This window comes from Macaca nemestrina, chromosome 13 (genome assembly GCF_043159975.1).
Source record: "Macaca nemestrina isolate mMacNem1 chromosome 13, mMacNem.hap1, whole genome shotgun sequence".
In the NCBI taxonomy this organism is placed as follows: Eukaryota; Metazoa; Chordata; class Mammalia; order Primates; family Cercopithecidae; genus Macaca; species Macaca nemestrina.
The window spans coordinates 49,959,031-49,971,122 of record NC_092137.1 but is presented as its reverse complement, the minus strand read 5'-3'; positions in this window follow the sequence as shown (position 1 = coordinate 49,971,122).

Here is a 12,092-nt window from a genome sequence, read left to right as displayed (position 1 = left end):
GATGCAGGAAGGCCCTTTAGAGCACCCTGTCAGTCATGATGCCAGAAACAAAAGTTTGGTTTACTTTTAAAATACTTCAAAAAATAAAATAGGGGTCATAATGGAGCCATATCTAGCTGTCACAACAATCAGTGGAGATAATAGAGTCTGAAGAACACTGATAACCATAAAAGGCTGTAGAAATATATGGTGATTTTTTTTCATGATTATTGATACAGTTTGGATATTTGCCCCACTCAAATCTCATGTTGAAATGTAATTCTCACTGTTGGAGGTGGAACCTGGTGAGGGGTGATTGAATCATGAGGGTGGATCCTTCATGAATGATTTAGCACCATCCCCGTGATGCTGTCCTCACTATAGTGAGCTCGCTCAAGACCTGGTTGTTTAAAAGTGTGCGGCACTTCCCCCACCCACTTCTTGCTCTTACTTTCACCATGTAATAAGCCTGCTTCCCTTTTGCCTTCCACCATGATTAGAAGCTTCCTGTTTCTTGTATGACCTGTAGACCTGTGAGCCAGTTAAAACTCTTTAAAAAAAATAAATAAATCACCCAGTCTCAGGTATTTATTGAAAGTAATTTCAGAATGGCCTAATAAAGCTGAGTGCAGTGGCTCACGCCTGTAATCCTAACAGTTCAGGAGGCTGAGACAGGTGGATTACCTGAGATTGGGAGTTCAAGACCAGCCTGGCCAACATGGTGAAACTGTATCTCTACTAAAAATACAAAAATGAGCCAGGTGTGGTGGTGGAAGCCTATAGTCCCAGCTACTTGGGAGGCTGAGGCAGGAGAATCACTTGAATCCAGAGGGCAGAGGAGAAAGAGTGAAACTTTGTCTCAAAAAAAAAAAAAAAAAAAAAGTGTGACCTAATATAATTCTCTTTCATTCTCCGTAATGAACAGACAAATTATGCAGTGCCGTCATAAGACAAAATAATACTTAGTCTCTTTGTTTTGCGTATATGGTCTTTGAACTGAGACATTTCCTTTTGGCCTTTTTTTCTTCTCCTGTCAATTTTGATGATATTTAAGCTCTCAAAACAACAGTGCAAACTTATTTTGCCTTAAATGTTATTTTTACAACAGTTTTTCTCCATTTTATAAAATTCATATTACTCGTAGGATGCAAATTACCCAGTAAGACATAATGTAATATTTCATAATGAAATATGACCATAGCACTGAGTTGAGATAATTTACATTTAGTAGTACCTTTGCTCCAAAAATTTCTCTACATGCCTGCTTTAAACAATGTGTTAGCTGATAAACACTGGCTACTAGGCTGAGGCAAAGTAATGTCATACCCGTTTATAGCACAGGTAAGCTGAGGTGTGTGCAATTCAAGTTGGTAGCTCAACCATGCTGCAAAGCGGTATTACATATATAAGAACTTGTTTTTAGCAGCTAACTAGCAGGTCTTCTAATGCATGCCAGGTGTGGTACCCTCTGCTCTCCCAGTCATTAAAACATTGCTGAGAGCACATTTCTTTCCACTAGAATTTTCCTAGGGGTTCTATCCAGGTGCATGAAACAGTTAGGAGGACCACATATGCATTTGCATTAAAATTAGTTTCTGATTTGCATATCATTTACATACTCCTACACAGACTGTGTCATCTATTCTTAGGCAGCTTTTAGCAAAACATTATTTATTGCTACCATTAAGGTTGACACTTCTTGATTTTTCTCTTTTAATTTCATCTTCACCCCATCTTTGACCTCAGAGTTTGACATCAAAGAAATACACCAAGATGGTGATGATGAAGAGCAAGAGTAAAAGCTTTCTGCTAGGTTGTAGTGTGAAGAACACAAGAGATATTTCAAGGAAATGTTCATCTACAGATCCAAATTATACACTGCTGTTTTTTTCTTTTTTTGGGAGAGAGAGAGTTGAGATCTCTCTTCGATGGGAGAAAGGAGGTAAACGAATGTTAATATTGTAAGTATGTGAACTCAAAAACACTTGATGGAGTGATTCATTTATTTAACAATAGTTATTGAACACTATAATGGTCAAGGACTTTACTAGGTAATGGACATACAACAGTGAGCAAAACATATTCTTTAAAAATGCCTGTTCTCATAGTTTATATTCTAGTTGCCAAGAAGTGGGTTGAAAGAGGGCAGACAAACCAATAAATGAGCAATATACAGAGAGTTTCAGACAGTGATCAATTTTAGGGACAAAAATAAGGTAATGAAGGGGGATAAAAAACATAAAATATTGAGACAGGGAGGTTACAGTTTCAAACAGAGTGGTCAGAGAAGATATCTTTGAGATGTTTTTGGTATCAGTAAAATCCTAAAGGAATTAAGAAAGCAATCTATGCTGACATCCAAGAAAACATAAATGTTTTTGGAAATTCACTGACGATCATATTAAAGTGAAAATTTCTGGACTTACTCCCCAAAAATCTGATGTAGGAGGTCTGGGGTGAATTCCAGTTATCTAAATTTTATTAGTAATCACGAGAGATTCTAATGTAGAAAGTCCTCATTTGTGAAGCACAGATCAGGTGTGACAGCGAAATTCTTCATTTTGTGGGCATGTTATTGCAGAAGAGTTTCATTGTTTCTTGTGATATTGCATTTCTGAAAGCATTCTTAGAAAAATAAACACATTGTAATGCACACAAAAGTAAAAGTTGGGAATTATTTTGAAATATTTCATTGTTTTAAAAATCTGATATCTTATATACACAGTGCCATGAAATAGTAGCAGGCTAACAAATGGAATATAAGGTCCAATTTCAGTCTTAAACAGAAATGTATTCATCAAAGTTTGACTATTTCAAATAATATACTCTAGAAATACAAGTTTCTTTGTTCAGTTTCTGGTTAACTCAAACATTTACATTCTTTCCTTTTTTTATTCATTATCTCATTAATGTAACATGTTGGAAACTTCCTAGATTGCAAGAAAACATGCTAGATGCTGATAAGCCAAGATGAATCAGTCTAAATCCCTGGAGAAATAGAGTATCTATCTCCCTAATAAAGCTCCTTGAATAGTGCTAAGGAAAGGATTTCTTCTACCTAAAAGGTTTGAGGAAGGGCTTATAGGGAGTAGAGAGCTGAGGTTTGAAAAGTGATTCGAGTATTATCAAGCATAAAAGGTGTGCCTGCTTGTTCAGGGTGAATGTGGCGAGGTTGCACGGACGAAGTGCAGGTGGTTAGAGAACACTCAAAGCAGAGGAAAACTAAGCAAAGGTATGGTGTTTTAATCACTTTCACATTCAGAGAAAGGTCGATAGTTTTTTTTTTTTTTTTTAGCAAGGCATACCACATTGGTCTTAGGTCACGTTATAACAAAACACCATATGCTGAGAACATGAGCAACAAAAATTTATTTTATGGAGGTTAGGAAGTCAAAGATCCATGTGCCAGATGATTCCCCTTTTGGTAAGAGTCTTCCTGGCTTGAAGGTGGCACCTTTTGCAATGTCCTTGCATGTTGGAGCTAGCAATCTCTCTTTTCTTCCTTTTGTAAAGTCATTAATCCCAGTGATGGCTGCAGCGGTCCATCTGGAGCAGCCCGCAGGGATGCTAGCTTCAGCAGGGGAGGCCCTGCTGGGGCAGCAGGCTCCCTGGAGTTTGCAGGGTTGGGCACAGATGGGAGCCATGCCCCCTATGGAGTTGGTGGGGTAGGAGGCCTGTACTCGTGGGCACAGCTGCAGCTGCCCAACTGAGGCTCCAGACCCACTCATCTCTGTGTACTCTCTGGGTGGGAAGCACCCCCCACTCCCACCTCAAACTCGGAAGTGCTTGCTCCTGCTCCCAGGCCTCTTCCCAACACCCTGCATCCTCTCTGGTGCAGAGCAAACTTTCAGCTGACCCTGGGTGCTGTCGAAACCTGGCTGGGTGTGCATGCACTCAGGGTGGCTCTGACACGCCAGTCCCCTGCTGCCTTGGTCCTCTCTGGACTTTGGCCCAACTTCAGGAGGTGGGTGATTGTGTGGGAGGGAGGCACTGAGGGAGGTTTGGCATGAGCCTGCAGGCAACCCTCGATGGTGGGAGGCAGACAGGATGGGAAGGTACAGTCCCTGTTGAAACTCCACTTTGGTCAAGCTTCAGGCCTGGGGTCCTGGGTGCCATTCCTCCTTGACATTCTAATTCAGTGAGGATTTCATTGATGACCATTCGGCCTGTTGGATGATGCTTTTTCCAGGCCTGCCCCTGGCTGCCCATGAACCAATCAGCATGCACTTCTTCCTTTCTGAACCCATAAAATCCCTGAACTCAGGCCTGTGTGGTGGCTCATGCCTGTAATCTCAGCGCTTTGGGAGGTCAAGATGGGCAGATCACCTGAGGTCTGGAGTTTGAGATTAGCCTGGCCAACAAGGCAAAACACCGTCTCTTCTAAAAATACAAAAATTAGCCAGGTGCAGTGCTGGGTGCCTGTAATCCCAGCTACTTGGGAGACCGAGGCAGGGAGAATTGCTTGAACTCAGGAGGCAGAAGTTGCAGTGAGCCAAGAATGTGCCACAGTGCTCCAGCTTGGGTGACAGAGTGAGACTCCATCTCAAAACAAACAAACAAACAAACAAACAAAAACCCCTGGACTCAGCCAGACTTACACAGATATCAGGGCTACCAGCTATGGTAAGGAGCCACTCACATAGGGTCTCCTCAACTCATTGGGATGACCTGCCAGCAGAAAGGAGCTACCCACCTCAGGTCTCCTCTCTGTTGAGTGCTGGATGCTCATTGGGACATCCTGAGAGCTGTTCTGTTGGTCAACAAAGCTCCTCTCCACCTTGCTACCCTCCAGTTGTCCATGTACCTCATTCTTCCTAGATGTGAGACAAGAACCCAAACTCACTGAATGGCGATACTGAAAGAGCTGTAACACAAACAGTGCTGAAACATGTCCCCTGCTTGCCACATTGTGGGCTATAAGAAGGAGTGAACTGTGGCCCTTTGGGGAGTCCAGACTTAGGGGCTTCCTGTGCCAGGGCTCTTATGCCCTCTTTGGGGCTCTGTGTTTCCTAGTGTTTCCAGGCTTCTGGGCACCATCGTGTTCCCTGGTGCCTGCAGTTGAAGCTGCTTGCAGCATCCCTGTTCCAGCCGCAGCCTTCCATGGAGTTTGTGCCTGGAGCTGCCCACCCTGCTGCAGCCGGCATACCAGGCTGTGCACAGTGGCCAGACTCTGCGCTTGCTTACATACCCCTCGCTTCTCTGTGCCTGCTTCACCCTTGGCAGGCATGGGATTTGAGCCAGTAGTGTGAGCTGAGCACAGCATGCTGGGCTAAGTGGGTGGAACAAGTCCAGCAGGCTGACCATAACTCGGGCAAAGGCACCATTGGCCACAGAGGTTCCCAGCTGGAAATGTGACACCCCAAGGATCCTGTGACACCATCATGAGGGCCCCACCCTCCTGGCCTCATCTAACCCTCATTACCTCTCAAAGGCCCCATATCCAAATACCATTACGCTGGGGCTTAGGGCTTCAACCTATGAATTTTGGGGAACACAATTCAGTCTATAGCAATTTATAAAGAAAGTGTCTAGAGGTCAAGGGGAAACATGATAGGGGATGGGATGGGTTGTGAAGGCCTTTTTAATGAAAATAGGGCTTTCCTTTATAGACAAAACGTAGTCACTGAGCACCTGTTCTACTATATATTAGCTGGGTGCCCTTGAGCAGTTTCTGTATACCTCTTCTTCCTGTTGTAAGTATAGATTAATACTACCATCTGGGTGTGATAACAGTCAATAGGATAATGCAGTAATTTTGCAATATGAGAGGTAGAAAATTCTGTTGAACCTTATTATTGGGGGACTCAAACTAGTTTGAAAAAAGATGCATCAACTAAGAGCTAGAGATGAGGAGTTATAAATGGGGAGAAAAAGGCTGCATCTCAATACCTGCTATACACTGACCTGAGTTTCAGGCACTGTGGAGGAAGATGGGGCTGAATGAAATGGGGATTGAATAAGGGAAAAGACTGTCCTAGAAAGCGAGACCCTTCATAAAGGTGCAATAGCTTTCCACTGTTGCTAGTCCCTAGATCTTCTACATTGCTTTTTGGTTCCCTTAATCCTACCTCTTAATATTTGTCTCACCTCCGGATGGTACTTTCATGAAAAATACAGCCTATTATAATTTGTCAATTAAAAATAATATCCATATAATAGGTTTATTCAACTCCCCCAGATAATACTTCTTGAATAAAGGAAAAAGAACCTGTGGGAACTTTTATAGGATAGGCCTAGATTTCAATTCTCTCATAAATGGGATGTGCTGGGGATATTACAAACTCCTGACAAAGCTAAACACCTTTTCTTGCCTAAATGGGTCCTGAGCTTAGGCAGTTTAGAGAATTGACTAGGCCTGTTAGACTATGGTATGTTTTTTACCTGCTAATATCAGGCATTGGGCAAAGGGAGGGAGGTGTACTTTAGGGCAAAGATGGTAGGAAAAGCAAAGTATTCAGAGTGTCTTAAAAATCCCAGCTGAGGGTGCCATACATTTCTTGCTAGGAGCTTGCTGCAATTTAACATAAGATTCTTTTAAAATAATATTTCATTATTAATCAGTTATGATTAAAGATATATATATTTTCAATCAAAAACCCCAAATCTTCAATGTAGTACAACCCTGCACTGTGAATTAAAGGTGGTGTTTAGGCCGGACGCAGTGGCTTATGCCTGTCATCCCAGCACTTTGGGAGGTCAAGAGATCGAGACCATCCTGGCTAATATGGTGAAACCACGCCTCTACTAAAAATACCAAAATAATTAGCTGGGCATGGTGGGGCATGCCTGTAATTCCAACCACTCAGGAGGCTGAGGCAAAAGAATTGCTTGAACCCAGGAGGCAGAGGTTGCAGTGAGCCGAGATTGCACCCCTGCATCACTGCACACTCCAGCCTGGCGACAGAGCAAGACTCCATCTCACAAAAAAACCAACCAACAAACAACAACAAAAAAACATGGTGTTGGTGTTTAGCACTCTGACCAGTCTTGGTTCAATTTAGCTTCACTGTTGCTGTTTCTCTCTCTTCATATTTTTACTTCTTTTTTTATGGAACACGATAAACACAAGTGTTTTCTTGGAGCAAAATGTGGTTTTATTTCAACCACAATTACAAGTCTCCAGAAAGGCCAATAAATAAATAAATAAATAAATAAATAAATAAATAAATAAATAATGAGGAAAAGGGAGAGTGGAACTTATTACATTTTATTAGTTCTATATCTTAGACTTAGTGCTCATGATAATATTCATGACCTCACTGACCTCACTAGCAACTCATTGCAGCCCCAAAATCTAATCTTTAAAATCATATTGAGCCATCTAACAGTAATTCATAGGTTCACCTTGGGAGGCAGACTCTTTGTTGAGGCGGTAGTATGTAAGTCCCTGCTACGTTGAAATTGCATGGTAGGTAGTTTACTTCAAATGCCCCAGGTAACATATACTTTCTCCCCAAGTTATTCTACCTTTAAGGGCCCAGATCAAGTTCTGTCTGTTCCTTGAAGATTTCCCGAATGCTTCTGTCTATACTGATTTTTCTCCTCTCTGAGCTCTCAGTGAATAATTGACTACATTGTCAATATGCTAGATCTCATTTTCTGTTTTTTTTCCCCAAATAAAAAATCAATGAGTGTTTATTGAACAAAAAATAATAGGAGAAATTATTTCTGCTCTTAAAAAGCTATGGTCTCCCTAGAAAGGAGAGGTTTAAAACATTTTCAAGAAAAAGCAAGTCACGTCGTAATGTAGGATATGACTGATTGCCAAATGAAGGATCCAGACAAACACTAACTAGACCCATTTGGATGATGAAGGGCAGAGAGCAGTTGAGACTGGGTAAGAAGAGATGTTTTACAAAGCAGATAGAATTTGAGTTTGATCTTAAAACGTGGATAAGATATAGACGGAGAATGCGGGAAGACTACCCTAGTTAGAAAGTGTATGTTTCTTCATATGTTCAGTATTCATTTGGCAATGTCTCTAGGTTCCTCACCAAGACTGCAGAGTTCTTTATTTCTACTCTTCTAAAGGCAATAAGAAAGTGTTTAATAATATAGATGTATACATATTAGGTATCAATAATTTTGTTTCCTCCTCTATCCTCTAATCCTACCATATATCTGACAAATAACTAGGCACATAATGTCCAATGCAAAAGTTATTCCACTAACAGAAATTATATGATTCATAATTTCATTTCTAAAATTGGTTTGTTAAACTTAAAGTTGAAATGTTTTATTAAACTGTGATATAAATAAATGTACTGGCTAGAACATTACCACCCCCAGAAAACTCCTCTGGCATTTTCTATTAATTACTGGGAGGATAATTCTTTATCTCTACTGAATATAATGAATATACCAACATCACATAAGGAGGCATGACTCCTTATGTGTATAAAAGTTTTTTTTAAAAAAAGTCTTTGTCCACCTTCTCACTTCTCTGTTACAGTTCTTGAAATAATACAAAGTATCTTTTCTTTGGGTCCCAAATTAATCTAGAAACCATAGATTGTCTTCTTTATCATTTTCAGTTTTCTTGTCTACTAAAGTACAGAAAACTTCTTGAAGACCTGAAAGTTGTGTTTTCTCTCTCTTCCCCCTCTTTCTGTCTTACTGGCAAAGGGCAAGAGAAAGATGATCTTTTCTCTAAAAACATCTCTTTTTAGATACATCAACTACTGAAATACTTTTCTGTTTTCTCCTGTCCTTACTGTCTTTAGGCCAACTCCAAAATCTCATAATTCTATAATAATTAAAGTCTGAGCAGTCGCATAATAGTTTTTGTGCTGATCAGTGCTCAGTTTATATGCCTGTCTGACTCCCCACTGAAGACACAGGGACATCTGTGTTTGTTCTTTTTCAGTTAATTTGTCACGTAACAGCTGGCATAGGCATAAGAAAAAAGAAGTAGGGATTCACCACATGGTTGATCTGATAGCTTTCCCCGGAGTTCTTATTATGAGAAAACAGAGGAGGATGATATGCAGGTTAGGCAGAGGAGCTGGCCTGAGCACATGGGCCACTTTTAGGTTGAAGAGAGAAATCTCATCCTTTTGTGTGTTGGCCTGAAGTTGGACAGTGGTATATCTTATAATTCTTATGAGTATGACTTCCTCTCCCTGATTATGAAAGGACCAGCTAAACGTGAAATTTCCCTGCAGCTACTAACCTGGATTGTTTTTCCTCTAAGTTCCTCTATGATTTATCATTTGAATATTTTTCCATACTTCACTTTTGCTGTCCTTCTATTTCCATATGCATACCCCTACCTGTCCTAAAGTTTAGAAAAATTACCTATGAGATACAGATAAAGTTTAATTGTTGAACAAAAATGTAGATTAATGTAAAAACCTATCTCCCAGGAGTTAAAATACTTCATTTCAATTTCAGATTTACCACGAACTGAAAATCTTGGCAGAGTCACCAACCTTTTCATTTATGAGTTGCAGTTAAAAATACTTGTCCTACTTCTTGAGGTTTTGAGGTTGGATTGAAGAATATGTATATTTCGATACTTAGAAATGTTTATAAAACACATAAGCAAGGTGTTAATTACTGTAGACACACACCCCAAATATTCTTTCTTAAAGGTAACAAGTTACATAATATTTAAAAGTTCTTAACTTTTCTATTTTGCATCACAGAAAAGGTCACAGCTGAGGAAATAAATGATGGGTACTTGCAGAACTACAATGGGAAGATGCTAAGTTTCTCTTTGATTTACAAAACTTGTTACTCTTGTAGTTTCATCCTTTTAACCAAAAGATTTCAATCTTTCAATGTATACATTTTTGAGGGCCAAATGAAAAATAAAAGACATGTTACCTGACATTAAGGGTTGTACATGTTGACAAGACGACGTGCCTACAAAAAACAGAGCTCTAGGAAGGTGTGTATTTCCAAACCATGTACAACAGAACACTGGTATGCCACAAAATTCGGTTGATCCTATCAGTATTCTGTATTCTAAAATCAATATATTCCTGCTTCTAAAAATAAGTAAGGAGTTTCTATTTCAAGTTGTGACTAGAGCCCAGCTCCCTCATAAGACCCCAATAAAATGAGAGCATATAAATCTATAGGAACAAACATAATAGAGAAGGCACTATAAAAGGAAAATATATTTTAATATATCATTTGCAGAAAGAAAATATGCAGTCTGTTACCAGATTAAATAAAGTTGTATCCAGAATAACTGAATCTACCTGCCTGGTAGAATCCCAGAGTAGTCTTAACTCAGTGTGAATGGGTGTCATTGAAAGTGGAGGGGAAATGGTATTGGAGTAGAGAGTGTGAGGGTATCTAAAGTACAGCTAGAGCCATTCCCCACTACCCAATGCTTAATCTTCCCCTCCCTATCCCATCCTTGTATATGGGAAACAAATAGGCCAGCCATATACACTAGTCAAAAACCTATGCTCTATGTAATTTGTCTGTTTGCTGACATTGGAAGGCATACAATAAATTTGAATTTTTAGAAAAGGCAGCCATGAGAAACTCAAAAAGGATAATATTCAGAAAAAAAATAGATCATGATATTATAGTATGGAAATAGAAACAGCTTAGATATTTTAGTTTCCAACCATGTAGTTGAGAAATTTGCAGTGCTTTTCTATATCTCTTAATAGAGTCTCATGATATTTTCTGAGAAAGAAATGTGAGATTCAGTAAAAACAGTGACTTCTTGAAGGTCAAATGGTTGCTAAGCAGAGCATTCTGGGTTAAAATCCATGTGTTAGCGACTCCACACCCATCCTTGGCCCCACTACTTACTACCAGTGTGTCCTAGAGCAAGTTATTCCCTCTAAGCCTCATTTCCTTAACTCTAAATGGAAATAATTATGTCACCTACCTCAGGGAGCTGTTGGAAGATTTAAAGAAAACAATGTACACGAACCATTTGGCACACTAGCTGACACTTAGAAAGGACTCACGTGTTAATAATTAGCAGATTTCTTTTTTTTTTTCCAGTACTTACTATTTTCTTCTTCTTATTATTATTATTACACTTTAAGTTCTAGGGTACATGTGCATAACGTGCAGGTTTGTTACATATGTATACTTGTGCCATGTTGCTGTGCTGCACCCATCAACTCGTCAGCACCCATCAACTCGTCATTTACATCAGGTATGTTCTTTATACCAAAACATTGGATCAGAGACAATCTAGCTTACCATAAGAATAATTTTTGCTTACAAAACAATATAATATTTTTAGATTTTCCAAAAATGTTTTCCTCTAATGTATCAAAATATAAACTACAATATTCTGAATGGTAAACTTCCTCTTTGCTTGCTTATTTGATATACATACATCCACACATATATATCTGATTTGTTTAAACTGTGTGTGTGTGTGTGTGTGTGTGTGTGTGTGTGTGTGTGTGTGTGGAGTTAAAACCAAGTAGACAAGTCATACAAACAGAAACAAAAAACAATTCAGAGATATTTTTGTTCATTGGTCACTGAGGAAACATCTATTTTAATATACTTTCTATGGCTCTTCTCCTTCATGAAGGCTAAAGGATGAAAGTTATAGAAAATTTGCAAAAATAAGTACTTATGTTAAAGGAATAATTAAATTATTTGAAGCAAGGTTTTAAGATTAAATATTTCCCAAATACATTTCTTTACTTTTACCATTTATAGGCAGTTTAAAATAATGAAGTTATATTACAAAACAACTGGTTTAATTCAGAGACACACACTTTAAAGAACATATGCTATTATTTAAGGCACTTTACATGTAGTTACCAGCCCCCACATGACAATACTGTAAATTGTTTTCATTCTGGGCGCAAAGTTTAGAGTGTAGTCTCAGGGGAAAGGAGATTACTGAAACTGCCAACAGTATTTAGCAGTATTGTAGGAAAGGTACAGAGAGAATGACTGGATCTCTGCTTGGATGGAGACAATATCTGGCCAAGAACGCAGAGCCTAAGTGCACACATCCTGTCCTCGCAGTCATCTCTGAAAGCTACTTAGAGCAATAGGCAGAGCCAAAGGATAGACCAACAAAAAGTCTCTGCTCTTTCTTGCCAGTATGATCATGTCCCAAACCCTGTGAGTTTCTTGGATTAGGGATGCTAAGATTTATTTCATAACCCAAA